General features: G+C 40.1%; 1 protein-coding gene across 4 annotated transcripts in view; it reads left to right on the top strand.

Moving 5' to 3' along the window:
• The window catches only part of grin2ab (glutamate receptor, ionotropic, N-methyl D-aspartate 2A, b), a 105,210-nt gene that overhangs the window by 30,758 nt on the left and 51,732 nt on the right, over positions 1-22,720 (top strand). The gene's annotated exons all lie outside the window — the stretch shown is intronic.

Here is a 22,720-nt window from a genome sequence, read left to right on the forward strand (position 1 = left end):
TTTCAGCCTACGATTTATTAAGGTGTCCTGGCATGTAAGCAATCAGGTCAGACACTTATTTCGTTGATAGACTTGGTATTTAGAAAGTCACTCCACTTGAAATGCAGCTTACAATTCAACATAATCCACTAGACTACAGCATTAAAAATGTATCCTTAAATATATATGTATATATATATGTATATATATAGTAAAGTGTCCATTTTAGAGGTATTGCGTATGTGGTGGGAATATGCAATAATGTAAAACCACAGCTTTTGACAAATGTTACATTTTGTTTCCTGTGAGTTACTGTGAGCTCTTTCAAATGGATATTTTGAGGTTGTTTGAGTTAAGAATGGACTTATGCCATATATAAACTGTCCGAGGATGTTGTAGTCAGCATGTTGTAGATGACACACTAGGAGTGTTTTTTTATAAGGCTTGTTTGTGCTATCAGGGCTGCTCCGTTATTATTTTGTGTATAAGTTTAGAGTAGAAACACTACGTACACACTAGATTGATTGCTGGTATCCCCCTATGCAATTTTATGTTAATTAGTCTTTTAAAATGTTACATAGTGCACATTTAAAAGTACAGTATTCATAAGGTCAGTAAAAGTATTTATATATAACATGCAGCATTCTCTGGTACATCATTTTTATATTAACAGATGATCATATGTAATAATATATTTTCTGCTTGGTGTAAAACTAGCCTCTGCAAAAAAAAAAAAAAGAAGAGAGAAACCCTGGGCTGTATGTAGCAGTATGATGTCTAGAGGAACGGTAGAAACATAGATTCCTAGTTTTTAAAAGAAAAATGAGAAAATATCCTTTTGGGTTGGATTTTTGTTTTATTTTGGTGTGATGCTCAGAGCAAAGTTAGGGATGTACATCTCTTTCTTAGCTGAATTTTCTCTCTGGTACTGACTCTGTAGACCTCGCTGACTGACAGACTCACTGAAGAAGCTTTGATAAAAACACAACCGGTTCTTTAGCTTTTAAACCTCTCAGGGCAAAGCAGCCAAAACACAGGAACCAATAACTGCAGCAATACAGCAGCCTTTTGAAGTAGTAGGTGAAGTGGGATGCAATGTGTGTGTGTATATGTGAGAGAAAAGACAAGAGGAATGTACGAAAGACAGCGACAGTTGCGTTGAAGGTTAGGGTAGTGAGGTTGCAACATGAAGGTCAGTGGCTGGAATCTCCCACTGAGTATATAATGAAAGGGAAAATAAATCAATTGTGTTTTCCTGCCTTTAGTTGCTGCTGTTGATGTGCCATTAAATGAGGTACTTAACCCCCGACTGCTCTAATTGAACTGCTCAGTGGTCAAAAGTACAAGAGTGCGGCCATTCTTGGCAGCTCCCAGGTGTGAGCGTGAGTGTGTGTAGCCTGTAACTAACCAGCCCCCCACAACTGTTCCTGAAGGCCTGTTCTGCAAATGAAAAAAAGTCTTCATGCCTGGTTTGAATTAAGGGCAAAAGCAGCCCTCTGGCAGGCAGGTACAGGATCTCAGTGAGTCAGCAAATCATTGAAAAAGCATTGCGGGTATTTTTTTCTGAAGTTCTGATGTGTGTGGTTGTTGTAGTTCACATTTATCTGCACCTGCCAGAAGGACATTGTTCAAATATGTGCGGAAAAGGTGTGAGAGGATGTTGTTGATGTTCCTCCCCTGTGTCCTGGGTCTATATTTGAATAATTCCTTGATTTTCTTTCGTAGTCATCATTTGTATGATTATGTTCAAGATCTGTAGCTGATTTTTAGTTAATCGTTTAATTGTTTAGTCTATAAAATGCTACAAAAATGGTATATAATTTTTATACTGTATGGAAATCATCTGCACTTCTTAGCTGTAACACTGAGACACAATTTAAAACAATACCCAGGCTGCATTATACACCGTTATAAAGAGGCAAGGTAGGCTTAAACTCTTCTCAAGCTATTAAATGTTTGTTATTCACAAGGATATATACATTTTTGGAGAGACGTGAAGAGGTCACCTTAATTGGATATGATTTGTATTCATCAAAAAAAACAAAAAACAAAACATGCACCCTATTATTACACACATTATTAGGGGATTCATCAAGGTATGGCATAGACACAGTGGACCCCTCTGACTGAAAAGAAAAGACTCCACATCATTACAATTTCCCAGATTCATTGAGGACATCTTCAAAATGCTTGTTTTGTCTGACCAGCACTCACAACCCAAATATTAAATTGTTAACGATATGAAACATGAAACCAGCAAAGGTTTGGCATTTTTGCTTGATAAATGACTGAAAGGATTTGTCATTATCAAAATTGTGGTAAATTTTTAAATGAATGGTTTCAGCAGCAGTCATGATGGTGTGCTGTAGCATGTTCCCATCTTGCCAGGTGATATAGCTAAACAAGACCGAGCTAAACAAGAGAGGTGATGAGGACTCTCAGACACATGTGCTTGACACTCAAACTCGGAGGGTGATCTCATCACACTGACCTCACTCTAGCATTGTTCTCAGCTATATTAGCTCCTCTCACTCTTTCAGAATACGATACAGTACACATGCATCAATGGTGTGAATAGTTAGAATGAAAGAGACCAACCCCAGCAAACATATTTTGCTATGAAAATAATCTGGCTCCATGTAGTTCTTCCTGGCTGTGTGTGCTTTCATACCTGGTCTCAGTGATGTAGTGGTAATCCAGAAGATCAAAAGAAATCTTAGTGGTAACAATTCAGCCTGATTGCTAACAAACAATTCTGTGCTTTCTTCAGCCTGAGCAAGCAGGGCTTGTGGTATCTGTCTCTACATACACATACATGCGTTCTGTTAATGTCGCAATCAAGTCTGTATGAGTGAACAACGAGCAGCTCATCCCGTTACCTTGGTTATTCTGGCTCAGTCCAGTAGTAGTCTTCACATCATGTTTTAGATGGAGAGCAAAAAACAGAAGGAAGAAGATGGTGCCAAGAATATACAGAAACAAACCTTCAGCAGGCAGGCAAGTGCTCTGAAATAATGGATATACGTGGAGGTGGGCAGCGCAAGTGTGAAATACATGGTGTTAAAGGAGCGTTAAGCTGCCAAAATGCAAACTTAACTGTCATGATTATGTCACATTTCAAGAAAAGGCTTTCTCCAGCTGTCATTTTTATCAGTAGCTGGTTGTATAGTCATCACACTCTATCACATAAACAGGAGCAGGCATTGTGGGCATCCCTGCAAACTGTGATAAACAAGATTGTGGAGACCAGTTACTTACTTCAACAACCCCTCAGGTTTTTATTTGTCAAGCTTTTCTGTTTCTGTTTACATAGTGTGACTTCTGCATTCAGGTGCAATTTGAGTGTTTTTCTTAGAATATTTTAGCTGCTTTTCAGTTGGGGATACATGTGTTAATGGGGGTCAAACAAAGGGTTTTGTTTTTTGTTTAGTTGTGTGGTTTGGTTGCAATTACCAGGGCCAAACTTGGCCTTTTTGATGCCCTAGTCAAGCCTTGCTTTGAGGTAATTTCTCCACCTTATCAAACTACCTATATCAGTGATTTGAAGTATTGCAACAGAAGTATATATCTATATTTACTTGTAATTAATATACCCCATATAAAACAAAGCTTCATGCCTGGGGGATCTTTTGGTAGTTGTCTCATAATGTGAACCCTAACCATCACCCCTTTACTTGATTTGTCCACACCATCATTTGTCTTCTGGGCTGAAATAATCCCACTCCGCCAGCTTTCACCATGAAAAGTCTTGGGGAAAAACAACATTGTTTTGTGTGCACGTCGAAATACACACACATTTGTTTGCAGTAATTGTGTTATGAATACTTTAATAAACCAATGAATGAATGAAAGAAAGTATAAGAGTAGAAGAAGAGTAGAGTAGAAGAGTATGTACGTAAATAAAGACCTACAGGCATAAATAAGCTTTGTTTATTGTATGTAATTTAAGATGAAACATTGATTTATTGGCCAGGGACGAACCTGGGAAACTTTGCTGACACTGATATTGTTTTTATATTCCAGTGTTTGTTTTTGCCTACACTGTACTTCTCCTTGTACCTCTGCCAGAATCGGCAATGTTCGAAATACGTTCCACCCCAATTGGATCAGTCCTAACAAATCAAAGAATCATCCATTTTTGAATGCCAAGCCCAATTTTTTTTCCTAAATGAAAACAAATGGATCAATGTTGCAACAGGTCCAACCATTCTCCCTGTCTCCCTCCCTCTCTTTCACTCTTTCCCGGTCTCTGCTTCCTCATCATCCACCATAATGCAGGTCAGTGTGGAACAGTCAGGCATAATCCACAGCCAGTTGGATGGTGTGCTGAGGGAAGGGAGACACGTTTAGGGAACACAAAATTGATGGGGAGAAAGGGCATGTGTAAGCCCAGGAGAGGAGCAGGATTAGTTTGGAATGTTGTACTTCCATTACAGAGGGAACGCTTTGGGAAATAAGAAATGTTGTTGGCTTTGCCTCGCCCCCACATGTGCTCACTCATTCTCTACCAACCTTGTTCTTCTCTTCTTTTCACTTCCTGCTTGTTGGTGTGTGGGGTATAGAGGGTGGGGGTTGGGGTCACGGTGCGCAGCAAAAGGACACGAACATGCTGAAATGGAAGGTTGTGAATTAAACATACATGTTCTTTCTGCTTTGCTCTGCCACTGTGGTGGGATGCAACCCTTGGTGTCTGCATATTTTCATGTGTTGTGTGCTGTGTGTGTGTGTGTGTGTCCCAGCCTGGGATGTCCCATATCAGTAGGGGCCATTTGCCTAGGTTCCCTGCTAGGTCGCTTTAATATTTAACACCTGCGCCCCACACCTGCTGTCTCTTGCAGAAGATACACTGCTGTGTCATTCACTCACTACGCCCTCCCCCACTTTAAGCACTAATTTCTTTCTCCTGCACTCTAGCTTCTACTCCCTCCGTATTTCTGTCTCCTCCAGCCTTGCATCTCTATCTGGTCTTCTTCTCCTGTTTACATCTTTGTCCTTCTCCCCCACCATCTCCATTTCCACTCTTACCCTATCCTTCTTCTCTGTCTTTTTTTTATTTCGCCATGTCTCTCAGGTGTCTTGTGTTTTTGCCTCTCTTGCATCCACAGTTGTTGTTGTCTCTGGTGGCTCGGGTTGTGAAAGGAACAGCCATTCATGTTAGAAGGCTTTGGAAAATCTTGCTAGCCTTGAACCCCTGTGAAGCAAGATTGGATGATGGGTTTGTGTGTGTGTGTGTGTGTGAGAGAGACAGAAAGAAAGAGAGGGAGGGAGGGAGAAAGTAGCTGGGTTAATATGGTTTCTATGGTGACTAAACCGGCATTTAGTTCAGTTCTGCCTGCTGCTACGAACCTCTGGCTGCGTTCACGCCTCAGGTATTGATGCCCAGTTCCTTCAAGCTTGGCGGGGCACCACACCAAACACAACTGGCTGTCATTGTGAAAGAGAGTGAAATCATGTCTTTGTTACTGCACTAGCAACTCCTCCACACTGAGATGGCTCATTTTAAAATTATGCATATTTGTGAAAATGACGTAAATCTACATAAGCCTTTTCAGGTTGTTTTTGTAATGGTGTAATATAAAGTAAAAGCTAGAAATAGGAAAACCTTAATACCTTCTTTGTCTTATTTAGGCCGACAAACAGAAAAAAGGGTGATTGTGTTTAATGCAGTTGAATTCACAATTTAGCTCTTTTTTTTTTTTGTTTATGTTGGTCAACAACTGAACATGCAGAAAAGAGCATTTTGATCGTTGGTCAGTGCAGGCACTGCTCCGCTGAGATGTAACTCAAATCAAATTCAGATGTCAAATATCAGATCTCACAGAATTTTTTGATGATTTTGGAGTATGTCACATAATCAACACAGATACAGCTTAATGGAATAGTTCGACCTTTTGGGAACAAAAGCATATTGTTTTCCAGTGGATGGATTATATGAGAAGATCGATACCACATCTATATCTGTCTATAAATAAAGGCTACAGACAGCAGCCAATTAGTTTAGCTTAGAGTATATCTTGTTTTTGAACGCATACAAAAGCGATACAAAAAAAAAAGATGTGCAATGTGTTCTTTAGGGATCTTCTTTTTTACACATTAAACAAATGAGATTTTGTGTTATATAAGCTTTAGAGATGCTATCTTTTATCAAGAAATGGAAAAGGTATATTTCCCAAACATGTTGAACTATTTCTTTAATGACAACACCTATATTGAGTGATTGTAACTGATCACAGTGATCAAGTAGGCAGCAGAAAGTTAACAGAAGCAACAACTCACATTATTGAATAAATGGATCTAAGTTTCCTTCCTATTACAGTATTTGCTATTGTCCGTGTCTTAATGCCAATGCAATTCTGATAAAAAGATCTTTAGCTAAAAATATCTCATGTCTGCATTAAAGTGAGTTGCATCGATAAATACCAAATGTATTCAAAAATTGTCCCAAGAGGGATCTTAAAATATCTGATTCCATGTGTTGTTTTTTCCCATTCTGAAGTTTGCAATATAATCTGTTCCACATGTGAGCAAAACAATTGGGTCACTTTTACCAGGCAGTGTAACTGAAACTTTAGTGGGTCTTACTTGAAAACACACAAGTTTTAATTTGCAGTACAGCAAACAACTTGAAACAAAAAAACAAAAGAGAAACATGTAAAACAGAATCTAATCTACGGCCTTGCTTGTGCTTTTGGTTATGACTTGGCTATGACACAATGCACTGTGTGGAGGTTACCACTCGGAAGGAAAATAAATCTGCACCATCACTCATCATATCTTGTCTTGGAGTTGTGTTCATCTTTGAAGGACAACTAAAATATTTGCTATAGTTTTTTGGCTTTGAGACAGTCACTCCTCATCATCCCTTTTTAACTTGGAGTGCTTTTCATCTTTGGACAGTGATGTTTAGTCTACTTTTGGCTTGGAGACAGTCACTTTACTTTCAGCATACTTTCCTGCCTTCCTTTTTTCTTGAATTTTCAGTTGATGAAGTTTGCATTTCTGTAGGTTGACCTCGTCTTTCTCATCAACCATGATGTTTTATAATCTTCCAGACCTTTCTGATTCTGAATTACAGTTGTATATTTTTCAGATGATTGACAAACCTCACAAGTTTAATTGTGATTTTAAACACAATATGGTAAACTTGTCTCTCCTATTACAAGAATAATCCTCTGAAAAGATAAAACTATCCAGCATTTAAGTATTGGTTGATTTGGTACCTCCTGTGAGATACTAAATGCCAAGGAAATATAAATTCAAGCAGAAGGCAACTAATGGACAGCAGTAAAATTACAAAAAGCTGTGAAAAATAATATTTCTGGTCTCTAGGTTTGTGTTGTGGTTTCATGGCTCTGAATTCAGAGCCCTGATAAAGTGCACTTCACTTACATCTTTTAATTTGCTGCATTCGTCTTTGCTGCCATCTCTGAAGTGGTTTTCATTGTTATGGTACTATAGCTATTACTGAATGGTTGATGATAACAAAGGAAAGGCCAACAATGGGAGACTCAGTTTGTCTTTTCTGAGAAAATTGTAGATGTAGACAGAATACAAAAATTGCTTTGGATTATATCTGCAAGCTGCTGAATGGATCACTGTCTTGGAGGATGGGGAACGGCAATGCTTCAACTTAAAAAAAAGCTGCTCCAGGCAAAATCACACCACTCTGCTCCCACTCTGCACATACCCTGTAGCATGTTATTGCTTTAAGGGAAAATAATTTGCATTTAATAATGTGGACATCCAATCTGAGGGACCAACACAGTCCGTTAAAGCTGTTACCACTGTGGTGCCTTTTAAAGTACCAGAGAAATCACAGTTTACCTACACAAAGAGCCTGTCTATCAGTGCATATGTGTTGCAGTATTGTATATAAGATTATCAAGACCAGGCCAATTTGGAGTATGTGTGTATTCACCTGACTGGTGGTGGAAGTTGGTAATCATGTCTACCTATGGAGAGCATGCAATTTTGCTTGCCTGGCAAGCATGCAGATACAATCGGTAATGTATGCTTTTCAATCAGATGCATTACCCAAATCGTGCTTTGGGGAAGGGTAAGTTAACTCTGCTACAACTACAGCTAACATCCTTATTGTGTCTGAGATATTTCTAGCAATTAGAACCACATCAAATTACCATTTACATTGCTGGCCATACACAAACAATGTTAGGCTACTAAAACATGCACTGTTGTAAGGTCCGGTCACACCAATATTTAATTTGGTGAAAATTACTTTATGTAACCTTCTCTGTCAGAGTATAAACTGCTCTTCTGTAGTGGAATGGTTTGTTGTTTTAAGCTACCCATTGTAACACAAAAAACACTCTGTTTCTTTGCACTGGGGTTTGGATTCACAGTCCATAAACAAAAACAGCCTATGGTAAAACTCTCAGCATCACAGTGAGTTGGTTTCTCTCAACACAGACAAGGCAACTAGAGCAAAAATACTGTCAGTCATGGCTGATATCCGACAGCTCAGTCTTTCTGGTCCTGGCTAGCGGTGCGGCTGCCCAATCACAACAGCCTAAGCCTCTGCTTTATTCCTACAGTGATGCACACACAAGTTAGCTTTGACACTGACAACCAGTGGCGTTCATGGGGGCACGAATGGTTTGCCCTTTTTCCTCTTGGGTGCAAATTGCCCTTTTCAACTGGCAATCAAAACTTTTCAGGCCCTGCCTTGGCCCTTTGATAGGGCATGACCTTATCTGGCTCATGCCCCTAAAACTGCCTGTGCAAAACACTGCTGACAACATGTTATTAAATGTGAAATAATCCATAGCGTCATCTGTGTGCATACAGTGGGAAGTCATTTTGGCTGTCCAAAATGCCGGTGTCAACTTGAGTGCACTTAGTTCATCAGAGTTGGAGGGAGGGAAACGAATCTTATCTTAAAAAAACTCCCCGTGCAGTTCTTTCACCAGCCACTCAAGTCAAAATATGTCACTGGATTTGAACTACTCAGCTACATCTGGCCACACTGATAACAGGCAAAGGATGTGTCAACTCTTTGACTTACATAGCTGGAAATCAGCAAAATGTTACTAAGAGTGAGAACTAACTCACTCTTAGTAACTAACTAAACTAACCAGTTTCTGTTATATTTACTGTCACTGTAAAGCCAAACAAAAGCTTCATTACAAGTTTGCTTTACCTTTTTGTTTGTATTGTGACTTGTTTTATTTTATTTATAAATCAGAGACAGACCAAACTCATGAAACAGAGCACATACTGCTTTTGGGTTATCAATGTGATGACACTGAGTGCACTTATGGGATGAACCAGAGGATTATTGATTTTCTTGAAATATACTAATCTTGACAGGTAATAATTTTAATAAGAATAGATTACATGTATATAGCGCTTAATCGTAGACACTCAAAGCGCTTCAGAGTGAAAGGGGGGAAACTCATCTCAACCACCACAAATGTGTAGCACCCACCAGGGTCGTGTGCTTTGATGGAGAAGCAAAAGCATCTGGTACCGTAAGAAATGTCCAGAGTCAATATGAGATAAAGGAGGATAGTCAGATTCATGACTATGAGACTAACTTGCAAATTGATCTGAGTTGCTTTGATGTATCAAGCATGAAATTATACAAAACTTGAAGAAAACTTCTGTTCACACGTCAAGACAGTTCAATCACTTGAAGTCATGTCTAACTGACTTATTATTATATGAGTGTGTTTCGTCCCAACGTATTGATTGTAAGGTAAAGCAGTACATTTTTAGCTTAAATTTCGGAAACATTCATGACGGTGTAACAGGACTTGTGTAACTGTCTGTTTACGTGTCTCTGCGTTCTGTTTATCTGTCTGTGTTGGCAGCGAGTCTCACTTATTGTTGTTTGCTTGTTTGAAACGGCTGCTGGAGATGTCAATCTCTCCTCAGCAGAGCTGCTGCAGCTGTTTAGCATACACCGCGGCCTATGTTGGTGTGTCATGTTGTGTGTCTGTACTGTGTGATGGAACAGCAGGATGTTGCTATCAGCCAACAGGTCCCTCTGTCTCACACAATAAGAGAATTACCTAAGCCGGACCTGCTGTCTTTCCACCTGTGTTTGTGTGTTTATGAAAAGTGTGTGTGCATGAGTGTTCATGAATCACTCAGATCTGTCAGCAGTCATCTCTACTCAACCTCAAACACACACTACATCAGGGCTTCTATATTATTATCTCTTTCTTCATTTTTTTTCTCCAGCTTTCACCACTGTCATCTTTCACACACTCTCCTTCACACGCTTTTCTCTCTCTTATATCCTTTTATTTTCCAGTCATCCTCCATGTCTTTTACTCGCTCCCTTTCTTCTCGTCACCTCTTGTCAACCTCATCCCCTTTCCTTTTCTCCTGTCATCCCCCCTGCTCTCCTCCTTCTCTCACGCCCCAGTTGGGGAGTACAATGAGATGGCAATGGCAGGGTTGTTGTGTGTGTGTGTGTGGTTGTGTCTGTGTGTGTGTTTGTCTGTGTGATGTCACACTACAGCAGCTCTATAGTAGCTCTCTCTTTTTTTAATCCCTGTGCTCACAGACCACACTGCTATTTTAAGATTCTATAAACCTTTTCAAAGAACCTTCAAGGGGAAAGCTTGTCCATGTACTGTGTACTGAGTGTGTGTTTGTATGCGTGTGTGTGTGTGTGTGTGTGTGTGTGTGTTGGGGAAAAAAGAGTGAGTGTATGAGGAAGTGGTATGTTTGCACCAGCTGATAACTCAGCACTTATGTAGCATCTGTATAGTTCATGTTAAAATTCGTCACATATACATGAATTTAAAGCCTGTTTTGATAAAAGACCTGTGGCACTGAAAACTGTCTGACTGCACTGGTTTGAATTTAAAACTATTTGGGGACTTGCTCTATATAGTGTTTTTTTCAGAGGCTATTCCCAGCTCTCACCTCCACATTTGCCTTTCTCCTGGGTCAAAATAAATGTTAGAATCTCAAGGAAAACGTTAAGTCGAATATATAGTAGCAAAGCTGATGTCATGTTAATAAAACAGGCAGGATCTCCAGACAATAAACAGACAATAAACCTGGCAGGAAACCTGGCTCAAAGTATATTGCATGCTCATTACTGCTACTGCAATATAATATCCTGTCCTGAACTGTCTGATCTCTAGTCTTTCATCATATGTAAATCTGTTTCTGGCACAGAGGAGCTATTTTGTCTATTCAAAAGCTTGGTCTACCATTTCTGAGTCGATTGCCCCTTTTAAACTTGAAAAACATGAACAGAGAAGTCTGCCCTGGCGCAGTGCCTGTGCATGGACTCCTAGGAGGGAAAGGTGTGAAAAAGTTAAAATTTAATGAACTGCTGAAAACCATCAGGAGATGGTGAAGGTCATGACAGAATGCACTTTTCTGACCTCACCTCCATATACAGTAGAAACTAAAGGGCTCCAGAAAGTCCTCAGGCCTCAAAATACATAGTTGGATGATGTGATGTCTGTCTCTCTGTAAACTGTTTAGTTAATATTAGAAATGATGACTAATGAATTATCCTTAAAGAAGCATTAATTTAGTCCACTTGCGGGCAGAACACCAAGCTGTAAACACAACCCTGACGTATTGTCACCTAATAAAGTTGTTAGAGCAAATGTGTAAGCAAACACCACTGCCTGTTTACACATCCAGCAGGCACAGAACCACTTTAGCAGTCATTTGGATTCATGCTCATGACAACATAACAAATATAAATCCAATATTTACTGTAGCTCTGTTTTGAAATCCCCTACCACTTCCAGAGGGAAACATCTGGCTCTTTGGCTTGTTAGACCTTCCGCTATGCTCAGCACCCAGGTACTTTGTTTCTCTGACCCTTGGTGTTGGGCAGGTAATGTATAGTGGGTTCATTATAACGTCTTTGCTGTAAACATCTGTCTGCTGCAGCTGGAAAGGAGGTTGATGAGAGCAGTGATAGTAAACAAATGGTCAGTGCTGTTGTTTTCTGCAGTGGACAGCCTTGTGTATCCTGTTCCACACTAATAAATGTGTCATGCCCTCCTTCTTCTCTCTGGCACCAGCATGCGCGGTCCCCTGTATTTTTATTTCACTGGAAATTTTGCTGTCCTGAGCTGTTCTGAGCACTTTCTTTCTTAATAGAGACTCTTTCCTACATAAAATCTACAACCTGCCTCTTGACATTATCCCCACTAGCCTCCTTAAGGGGTTCCTTGATGTTATCAGCCCAAGTGTCATATCACTACTAAATAGCTCTATTACAACTGGTGCTGTTGCATCCTCTTTCATACGTGCAATGGGTCTGCCTCTTGTAAAAATGAAACAATTTTCAGCAGTTTCAGACCCATTTCAATATGGCTGTTTTTGTACATACTACTATGTGTCTCAACTGTTCTGTTTGAATGGTAACAACTTGTATGGAAATCTGTCTGGTTTGAGGAATAAACCGGTTCTGACTGTGCTGTTCCCATAGACTTGAGGGCTGCCTTCAATATGGTAAATCATGCCATTATAATTGTCCATCTTGAGCATTAAGCTGGTGTAAACAGCACTGTCCTGCCTTAGCTCATGTCATAACAGAAGCATTTAGGCAATTTTTCATCTGCCTTGTGTATGATCGCTCACAGGGTCCCTCAGGGTTCAATTCCAAATAAATTTCTCTTTTGCATTAGTTTGCTGCACCACTGAGTCCTATTATTGAGACTTTTCTTTCAGTGTTATGCAGACAACACTAAGCGGAATGTCCTGCTAAAGCCTATTGATCTGTGCAATTGAAAAACTGTCCTTTTCACAATATGTAAATGTTAACTCACTTCCTCAAGGTTTTCGAACTACCTATGTCTACCTTGCTTCTTTATCTAAAAATAACTTTGACTATGTAGCCAGCTGTGCTTAACAATAAAAATATTAATCAAGCCCTTAGAGTTGAAATATGGATCTTCCCACATGTTTTTGTCTTCTACAGGGTCAAGAGAGAATTTAAATCATGTTTGATCTACAGCACAGACAGTTGAATTGTTATGGATGATTCTGTGGAAGTCTTTTATTTAATCAGACATGGAACCTGGAAAATACACCAGCTCTCCACACTCAATTTAGCAGCAGAGTTGGAAGATAATGTCCAGCTAAGTTAATTAAAGTTTAAAGTTAAGCAATCCCAGTGAGGAAATTTGTCCTCTGTATTTTACCCATCCTGACTGTTTAGGAGGAGTGGACAGCCACTTTGCAGGGTTCGACTCCAAACAGAAAGGGGCTGACTACTGCTAACAACTAATCAACTTTTTTTTTCTATGGTAAATACATACAGATGACAATATGTAATAATATATTCATTTTAAAACTTGATGAAGTCGATTGAAGGATCTTTAAAGATCCCCTTCAGACCTCTGCAATTATATACATATAAATACTGCAGTTTGAATAATAATTTGAAGTTTAAAAAAGTAAAGAATTATTTGTAGATGTCTATCTACCTAATAGAAAAATCTTTCAATATGCAACTGTTTTTCATTCAATGGTTCAATGGTTTAACTGCTGGACAAAAGATGTCTCCTACTGGACACAAAAAGTGCACACTAGAGGTTTCAAGTTTCCACATCACAATGCTGTAAGTTGCATATTGGACTACAATTGGCTTCCAAACAAGTTGTTGATGTCATAAAATCATGCTTGTGAGAACACGTCTGAAACCCTGGTTCAAGGTGAGCACAGAGACACTTTCTTCCTTCAGCAGATGAATGTGAAAACAGACTTCTAGTGTCAAACTGTGCACATACATAATTCTGCCCAGAAAATGTCAAACATCCAAGTGAAGTGACAATAAGTAAAACACATTTTTGAGTGGATGGCGGCTTCTATTTAGAATGAATTGATCATCTTGATGAAATGCGTCTGCTGCATTCGACCCAGCAAACCTTTTTGGGAGCAGTGGGCATCTACAGCACATCTACAGCCCATCTCCAGTTCTTAGACCACTGCCTTTTATGTCCTCCCCACCAGATTATTGTAAGCCCTTGCACATATGGAGTCAGTCAGTCTGTCTTTCATGTCCGCCATTCTGCTAGAATAGTACATTGCTGCCAGTCTTACACATGCATCCAGAAAGGTACACCACATTTCCGTGTTGGCTTGTCTTCATCTTTCACCTGCACCACTATAGCACACATGTGTTGTGTAAGGTCTGGCCGTGCAGGAGTAACATTCAGTTGTTTGTGGTTAAGTTTCTGAAGTAGTACATGGTAGATTTGTATTTTTTCCCCCCTTCTTTAGACTTTGGTTCCTGTACATTTAGAGCCCTTACTTCATGTCACATCGGGGCCCTTAGAATTTCCAAACTCAAAGGCGAAATCATGTTTATTGTTGCTGTTTGTAGATGAAATATTATGTCATAGTAATTGACCCTTTCTGCTCATATCAAACTTGACTTAAAACCCATTAGTATTAAACTCTGTTTAACCTGCAGATGTGTGGCTTTATGTGTATCAGATAAGCTGGGTGCAACAGTAGACAAATGAGGCATGGACCCAAAATGCAGACACTAGCCAGGCTGGATCAGTTTGCAGGTTTATTGAATCAGAAAAAGTCACTTACAGAAATGTCCAAACAAAAGGCAAAGGTAATCCAAACACAGTGGGTAAGTCGAACTACAGCAGAGTAATCCAAGAACAAAGGAACAAGCCAGAAAGCCAGGGGAAAACAGAGCATGAGACAGAACACTCAACATTAGACTACAACGCAGCAAAGACTGAACACAGCAATATATACTGGGGTACACCACACACACACAAGCATGCAGGGCAATTAGTTACAAGTGAGACACATTAGGAATCAAGGCAGAGAGGAAACAAAGCTAGACAAGAACACCAAAAAGAGAGAAACAAAAAAGTCTCTAACTCTCCCTGTCAACTCGCAAAATAAAACAGTAAGTAAAGCTACTGACAATACACATGTAAATGTCAAACCAAATACAACAGAGAACAAGGTAGGTAGGTTTATTGTCACAAAATAACAAGTTATAGAGTGAAATTGTGTTTTGTAACTCCCTTCTGCTACATAGCAGACAATATACATTAATACAGAATCAATTATTTAAAAAATGGTAAACAGAAATAAACTATAATCAATGGAGCAGTGCTGAGGATGAATTAGAGTTTAAGAGTCTGAGAGCTTGGGTGGAAAAGCTGCTCTGCAGTCTGATGGTGTGGCAGCAAAAACTTCTATATCTCTTCCCAGAAGGCAGCAGGGTGAACAGGCTGTGGCTGGGTGGGTACTGTCCTTTAGTGTCCTTTGGGCTCTGCGTAGGCACCTCACCTCACCGATATCACTGATGCTCGGGAGATGGGTACCAATGATCTTCTGAGCAGTTTTAATCACACATCCCATGCCAGTTTGTGATATTTCCAAGTCAGGATGCTTTCTATTGCTCCTCTGTAAAAGCTGACAAGAACTTGGCGTGGGAATTTGGCCTTCTTAAGCTTCCTCAAGAAATACAGCCGTTTCTGAGCTTTCTTCCCCAGCGTGGAGATGTGAGATGACTGTGATGGTGATTCCCAGGAACATTAAACTGTTCACCTGCTCCACCTCAGCACCACTGACGTAGACAGGAGTGTGTCTTTATCTCCTTCTTCCTAAAATCAACGTTCAGCTCCTTAGTTTTGCTGACGCTGAGCAGTAGAATCAGAATCAGAAACAGAATCAGAATTGGGTTTATTGCCAGGTACATTTTCACATATGAGGTATACAAAAAAAGTATACAAAAAAAATACTATAATACAATGCTTTCAAGTATGTGCAAAAGTTCCCAACATGAGCATAAAGAACAGTTGAGCATTGTTGTAAAGTGTGGGATCAGGAGTGTGTATGAGTGTGTGTGGGTGTGTGTGTGTGGGTGTGTGTGTGTGTGTGTGTGTGTGTGTGTGTGTGTGTGTGTGTGTGTGTGTGCGCGTGCGTGTGCATGTGTGTTTGGGGAGGGGGGCATGAAAGTCAGTGACAGTGGGGACCCGGGCCTTGTTGAGGAAGCCCACTGCCATCGGAAAGAAACTGTTCTTGTGGCGAGAGGTTTTGGTCCTCATGGACCGCAGCCTCCTGCGGGATGTGAAGGGTCAGCTGCAATCTTTCCTGCTCGCCCCAGAATCCTGGAGGCATACAGGTCCTGAAGTGATGGAAGATTGCAGCCAATCACCTTCTCTGCAGAGCGAATGATACGCTGCAGCCTTGTCCCTGGCAGTGGCAGCAGCGTACCAGATGTTGATGGAAGAGGTAAGAATGGACTCAATGATGGCGGTGTAGAAGTGCACCATCATTGTCTTTGGCAGGCTGAATTTCTTCAGTTGCCGCAGGAAGTACAGCCTCTGCTGGGCCTTCTTGGTGATGGAGGTGATGTTTAGTTCCCACTTGAGGTCCTGGGTGATGATGGTGCCCAGGAAGCGGAAGGAATCCACAGTGGCGACTGGGGAGTCACCCAGGATGATAGGGGAAGGTGGGGGGGGGGTCATTAAAAAATCTACGACCATCTCCACTGTCTTCTGATTGTTGAGCTCCAGACTGTTCTGGCTGCACCAGGTCACCAGATGGTAGCTCTCCCACCAGTAGGCAGACTCATCCCCAAGTTGTTCTCTGAGCACCACTCTACAAGATTATGAATTTCCTCCCGATATGAAGTCTCATCGTTTGAAATCCGGCCGATGATGGTGGCGTCATCCTCAAACTTCACAACAGAGTTCTCTCCATGTCGGGGGATGCAGTCGTGGGTGTACAGTGTGAACAGGAGGGAGCTGAGCACACAGCCCTGGGGGGCTTTGGTGTTTAGTACTAGAGTAGAGGAGGTGCGTCCGCCAATCCGAACTGACTGGGGTCTGTTTGTGAGGAAATCCAATATCCAGTTGCAGAGTGTTGTATTTAAACCCAGAGTGCCGATATGTTTCATGGGGGAGATTGTGTTGAATGCTGAGCTGAAATCCACAAACATCCCCAAAAATCCAAAAGCATTCTGATGTAGGTGTTTTTTTTCCTGAAGGTGTGTGAGGGCTGAGTGGAGGGCAGTGGAGATGGCATCCTCTGTGGATCTGTTGGTTCTGGAAGCAAACTGGTGAGGGTCCAGGCTGGCTGGGATGTTGTCGTTCAGACTAGATACTGCAGACTTTTTAGGTACAGGAATGATAGTGGCTGTTATGAACCAGGTGGGAACCCTCTCTTGAGACAGTGAGATGTTGAAAATGTCAGTAATAACATCAACTAGCTGAATGGCACAGGTTTGTAGTACACGGCCAGGAATGTTATCGGACCCAGCTGATTTACTCATATTCACTCTCAGCAGGACTCTCCGCACGTCTGTTGTGGATACTGACACTGGCCTCTGGAGGTGGAGTAGACTTTACAGCTGACTCCTTGTTGAGGAGATCAAAGCGAGCATAAAAGGTGTTAAGTTCATCTGGTAATGTGGCCTCACACATGATGGAGGGGGAGGGGTGTTCCTGCTTTTATAGCCTGTGATGTTTTGCCACATATCTTTGGTGTTGAGGTCTCTCTCCAGTCTCTGCTGATGTCTCCGCTTTTCCTCCTTGATGCCAGCTTTCAGTCTCGCTCTGGTGGTGCTGTAAGCTTCTTTATCACCTGACCGAAAAGCATCTTTTTTGGCTCTGGATAGAGCCCTCACCTCTCCATTCATCCGGGCCTTCTGATTGGGGAATAATTTTATCGTTTTAGGGATCACCACATCATCAACACATTTGCAGATGTATGATGTCACTAAAGATGTCTATTCCTCAAGGTTGATGTGGCTCTCCAGGGTGGCGGCCTCTCTGAACATACTCCAATCTGTGCTCCCAAAAGAGTCCTGCAGAGCTGCTGTAGATTCATCTGTCCACACTTTGACTGTTTTAATTGTTGGCTTGACCCTTTTAATCAGCTGGGTGAAAGTGGGCAGAGAAATATGGTTTGATGAACCAAAATGGGGACGGGGGAGGGCTTTGTAGCTGCCAGGAATATTGATGTAGACGTGGTCCAGCATGTTTGTTCCTCTGGTGGGGATGTGGACATGCTGGTGGAATTTAGATAATACTGTTCTGAGATTTGTTTGATTAAAATCACCAGCAAAAATAAAAACACCATCAGGTTGTTTTGTCATGTGACTGCTGTACTGCATTTTTTGAATTTGCATCTGGAGGAATGTAAACAGCAACGACAAAAACACTGGAGAATTCTCTGGGCAGATAATATGGCCGACATCTTAACATTAAAAATTTCACATCTGGTAAACATCGTCCATCCACTTTAGCTGCGTTTGAGCACCAAGCAATATTTATGTAGATACACAGTCCTCCTCCCTTCGTCTTACCGGACTCTAGTGTCCTGTCTGCGCGGAATAAACTCCTCCCGTCAAGTGTGACAGCTTCTCAGTCTCTGTTTTCCTTTGGTCCAAACTTATTTAGTTTCACTCTTCTCCACGCTCGCTTTTCTCTCTTCCTTCCCCGATGTTTCTTCCGGCTTGTCCGCTTGTAGGAAACATCAAGGAACCAATGATCAACTAACCACACCTAAACAAGAACAGAGAGGCAAGCAGGAATGGACATTAATAAAATAACAGACAAATACCACACTAGAACCCAAGAGCATGACAATGTGTACTTGTGTTTGGGAATGTAGTGAGTACTCAGCACCATAAGAAAACCAGGTTTTGCTGATTACATACCACTAACACTGCCTATCAGAACAGAGAACCCAATAGCCTTTTATGTGACAGTAGTCCAGCTCCTCGACATATGGCCGGTCTCTTATTTCTTAGTCTCAGTTGTCGGTTTTGATGATAATGATGATGATAACGATGACAATGATGGGTATTATGATGTAGCAGTTGTGGAGTTCCTGTGAAGACCAGAGAGCCCTTTTTATCTCTGATGTAGAGAAATGTCATTACAGCAGCATGGAGGTAGTTTTGTGTAATTAGATTTTTGATTAAAATAATTTTTTTATGTCTCTATGCAATATTCATATTATATGGAAACATACTAATGAACAGTAAACACAGGTACAGAAACATAACACCTTCATTAATAATGTAAACATCTGCTGTATAATTAAATTGTCTCTTCCCTGAAAAACAAAGCTGTTCGCTGTAGTGTTTGTCTGCATTGTCTGATTTACATCCAAAATGTTACTAATCAAGCAGAATTTCATTTAATTTCAGTGTTATTTTTGAATATATTCTGTGTGATTCGGTTCAAGAAACATTTGTTTATGTGTGTGCTCAGTTTTGCAGATGAAAAACAGCATTACATCAGTGGTGGGAAAATACATTTTATATTACTAAGTAGTAGTTGTTAGACAGTGATGGGATTTTAAATCATGACACATCCATTAAATCCAAATCATAATAATGAACAAGAAGCCATAGTGAATAACAATTCCTAACACAATTTGTCTTTCATTTATTCATTCTAACAGCTTAATTGTAGAGTTACCAGGCAAAGATAGTCACACTGATGCAATTTAGACTGAAGGACAATACAAATACAAAAAATACAAAAAGAACATACAAATCCCACACAAAATAGGCCAGGGCCATAAACTTAAACCATGGTTTGTGTAACTGCAAGGAAGGAATACTGTCCCCTGAGCCACCATGACACGCCAACAACTTTCAACCCTGCAGAATGCAAGGATTCTGGTGCAGATGGGTGCATAAGTTAGTTGGTTTGGATTTATTAATTAAGCAGCTGCTTTCTGTTTTACCAGAGTTGTCAAAGTTACGCTTTGGAGCAGCATTTTTGTGAGATTTAGCAATCCACAAGGAAAGACAATGAAGAAGAAGACTGCTAGAAAGCAAACATGAAAGTGAATCATGAACAATTTAAATATTATTAGAAGTCAGCTTTGTGAATGTTTTATGAGGAAGGAAATGTACTCAACACATTCGTAAGGCCTCAAGGATAGACAAAGTGCATTTTGGTGAGGAACACTCAATGATAACATAAATTTTGTTTCTTTAGTAATTAACTTTAGAGTTTGTGATGAGTTTGGACTGAAACCTTTTGTTCACAAACTGTGCAGTACTTTTACCCCAACACAATTCATACAAATGAAAATTACTATAGTTCTTAAACTTTGCTAAGTAAGCATTAGTATTGTACTGTATGCAAAGACCTGATGAAGTTAAAATTAATCTAATCTAAGATCAAGAGGTACTTCCCTAAAAGAGGAAAACTGAATCTCATAACAGAAACAGATAAACCTGTGCTTATATAACCCATCAGCAGACACTGCCTACAGGGAGATCTAAGTATTGACTACCTGACTATTGTGTAACTGGCTGAAACAAAGATAGGTGGCAGGCTAAAAGTTCTGTAATTCTTAATACTTCTGTAGAACTACTGCTGATACACTCACTCAGTAATTGGTACATGAACAAAGGATGCATTCTCCAGAGCAAATACTCCCTATAGGTACGCAACTACCTCCTAACTTTTCAGATGTCTAAAAAGCCAATTACAGCAACAGGCATACAACCCAATCAATCATAGTTAGGGAAGTGTTTGACAAAGTAGCAGGACTTGAGGGACCAATAGCTGCTTCACCGTCTCACATCAATCTCAAGTGCAAACAATTGCAAAATGCTGATGATGAGTGGGATTTTTGAGATGTTTTTTTTTTTTAAATTGTAGTTGCAGATGAAATAAAGGAATGTCAACTGGCCATGCATGCGCAGCCATCTTGTATAAATAAAGGTTAAATAAAAAATAAAAACACCGCTAGAATTATTTTTAATACAGTTTAACCAAGTATGGCATGGAACACGTAGGATGTTAAAAACTAAAACTATAATTGTTATAGTAGCATATAGGGCTTTGCAATATGACTAAAATCTCATATAATAATAAGATATGTATAAGATATATATCCCGATATAAATATATATCCCGATATAAATTTTTTTTGTAAATTCAATGAAATATTATTAACCCATGATTTTTCGCTGCATCATAAAGGCAGGGTAAGCTATTCTGTAGAAATCCAACACCAGGACAAATACCATAATATTGAGCAAACAATGACACAGCAAGTAATGTAACTAACATTAGCTAGGTTGTGGGTAAGCAAAGCGTTGCTTCTTGCTGCTGCAAAGTAAATATATGAGGACTAGACGGTCCCAGAGCAGCACAGCAGCTCCAGTGAGAGTGATACAACTCTCCTGCTGTTATAGCTAACATCACAACAACAGCATGTTTTAGTAAACTAGAAAATTAGCTGAATGCCATGTCACTAAACATTACCTGACACACACATCATGGCTATAACGACTGTAATAGTGTTGCATGGCTCGTCCACACAACAGACTTCTGTCTTTGGTACTCCTCGTTTTTGCTTGCATGGTCTGAGTCCTCCTGTTCAGTATAATCCAGTTATGAATAATTCATTCACGTTTGTTTATTCTTAATGCAAATTTCTTCTCCGCAACACCGGCAAGTGTGGAAGAACAGACCACGGTGAGTTTAGTTTCAAGTTATATATCAGATTTACGTTGGAAATGCGTTGTCCCCTTGTAAAGTGTTGAATTTGCGACACACCGAAATAATAGACCATAATTTTAAACGATAGAGTTTTGCTATCGTCAAAAAATATGCATCATCATATCGCACACCCCTAGTAGCATATTTAGAATTCACTAGAGTTTACTACTAAATCAGCTCAATGACGTATATTATATTTTTATATATTGACGAATATCAGTGATGTAAGTAGTTGCACAAATAAGTTGTTATGCCACTCCACATAATAGACATATATTAAGTGATTACACTTGCATAGTAGTGTTTCTCACCCCCGTCTACACAGACAGGCAGCCATATGTGCAAAGAGCATAGGCACATGCCTTGAGGCGTGCACCACCAATGTGCTACACATGACCTATTGGGAGAGGGAGGAACTAAATGTGGGCGAGGGGAATAGAAGAAGAAAATGCCTAGAAATGTGAGTGAAGCTTGTGTCAGAGGTATACCATGTTGGTGTCAGTTCCACTCCTCTTCCTCCATGTTAAGAAGTTTCTCTCTCCTTCAGAGGGAAAACACACCAGCTGGCCCTTAGAGAGAGAGAGAGAGAGAAGAAGAGATAAGAGTAATAGAAATAATAGAGAGACAAGTGTACAAGATGAGACAGAAACCCAGAAGAAGAGTGATAGATTTGTTGACATACTGTAACATTTCATGCAGCAATGATGTCCAATTATATGCCATGGAGAGTCGAGTTATGTATGTGCAGCATTTCCATTCAACCATATAACACCTCTTTCTCAGTATTTGTTCATGAGTCCCCTATGACATTTTATTTAGTCTGTAGCCTACAGTGCAGAGAGAGTTAAAATGGCAAGTCATTGATCTTGTACAATATCAGGGAGCCCATCTCAAAATGCAGAGAAGTATCACTGTACTTCTCTACAGGATCATTTATAGATAACTCACTAGTCACCCCGCAGCAGCTGACATCACTGAATAGCTACCATCATGCTGACTGGATGCAGCTAATTAGTGAAATCACTTGATGTATTCATTAGGTGGAAGATAAACCTGTATCTGCTTGATCTTGTTGATAGCATCTACCCTTTCAAATCAGCAAATCTTCTTTTCATTGCAAATAATTGGACATCACTAATAATTACATGACACACACGGATAAGTGAGTGGTGCTGCTACAACTGTTTGAGACACTGCCTCTTCAGTTTTTAGAAGTTAAATGAGTGTTTTCCGTATTGTGTTGGTGGAATTTTATATTCAGTAATTGTGGCAGTTAG

This window comes from Micropterus dolomieu, linkage group LG04 (assembly GCF_021292245.1).
Source record: "Micropterus dolomieu isolate WLL.071019.BEF.003 ecotype Adirondacks linkage group LG04, ASM2129224v1, whole genome shotgun sequence".
NCBI lineage: Eukaryota > Metazoa > Chordata > Actinopteri > Centrarchiformes > Centrarchidae > Micropterus > Micropterus dolomieu.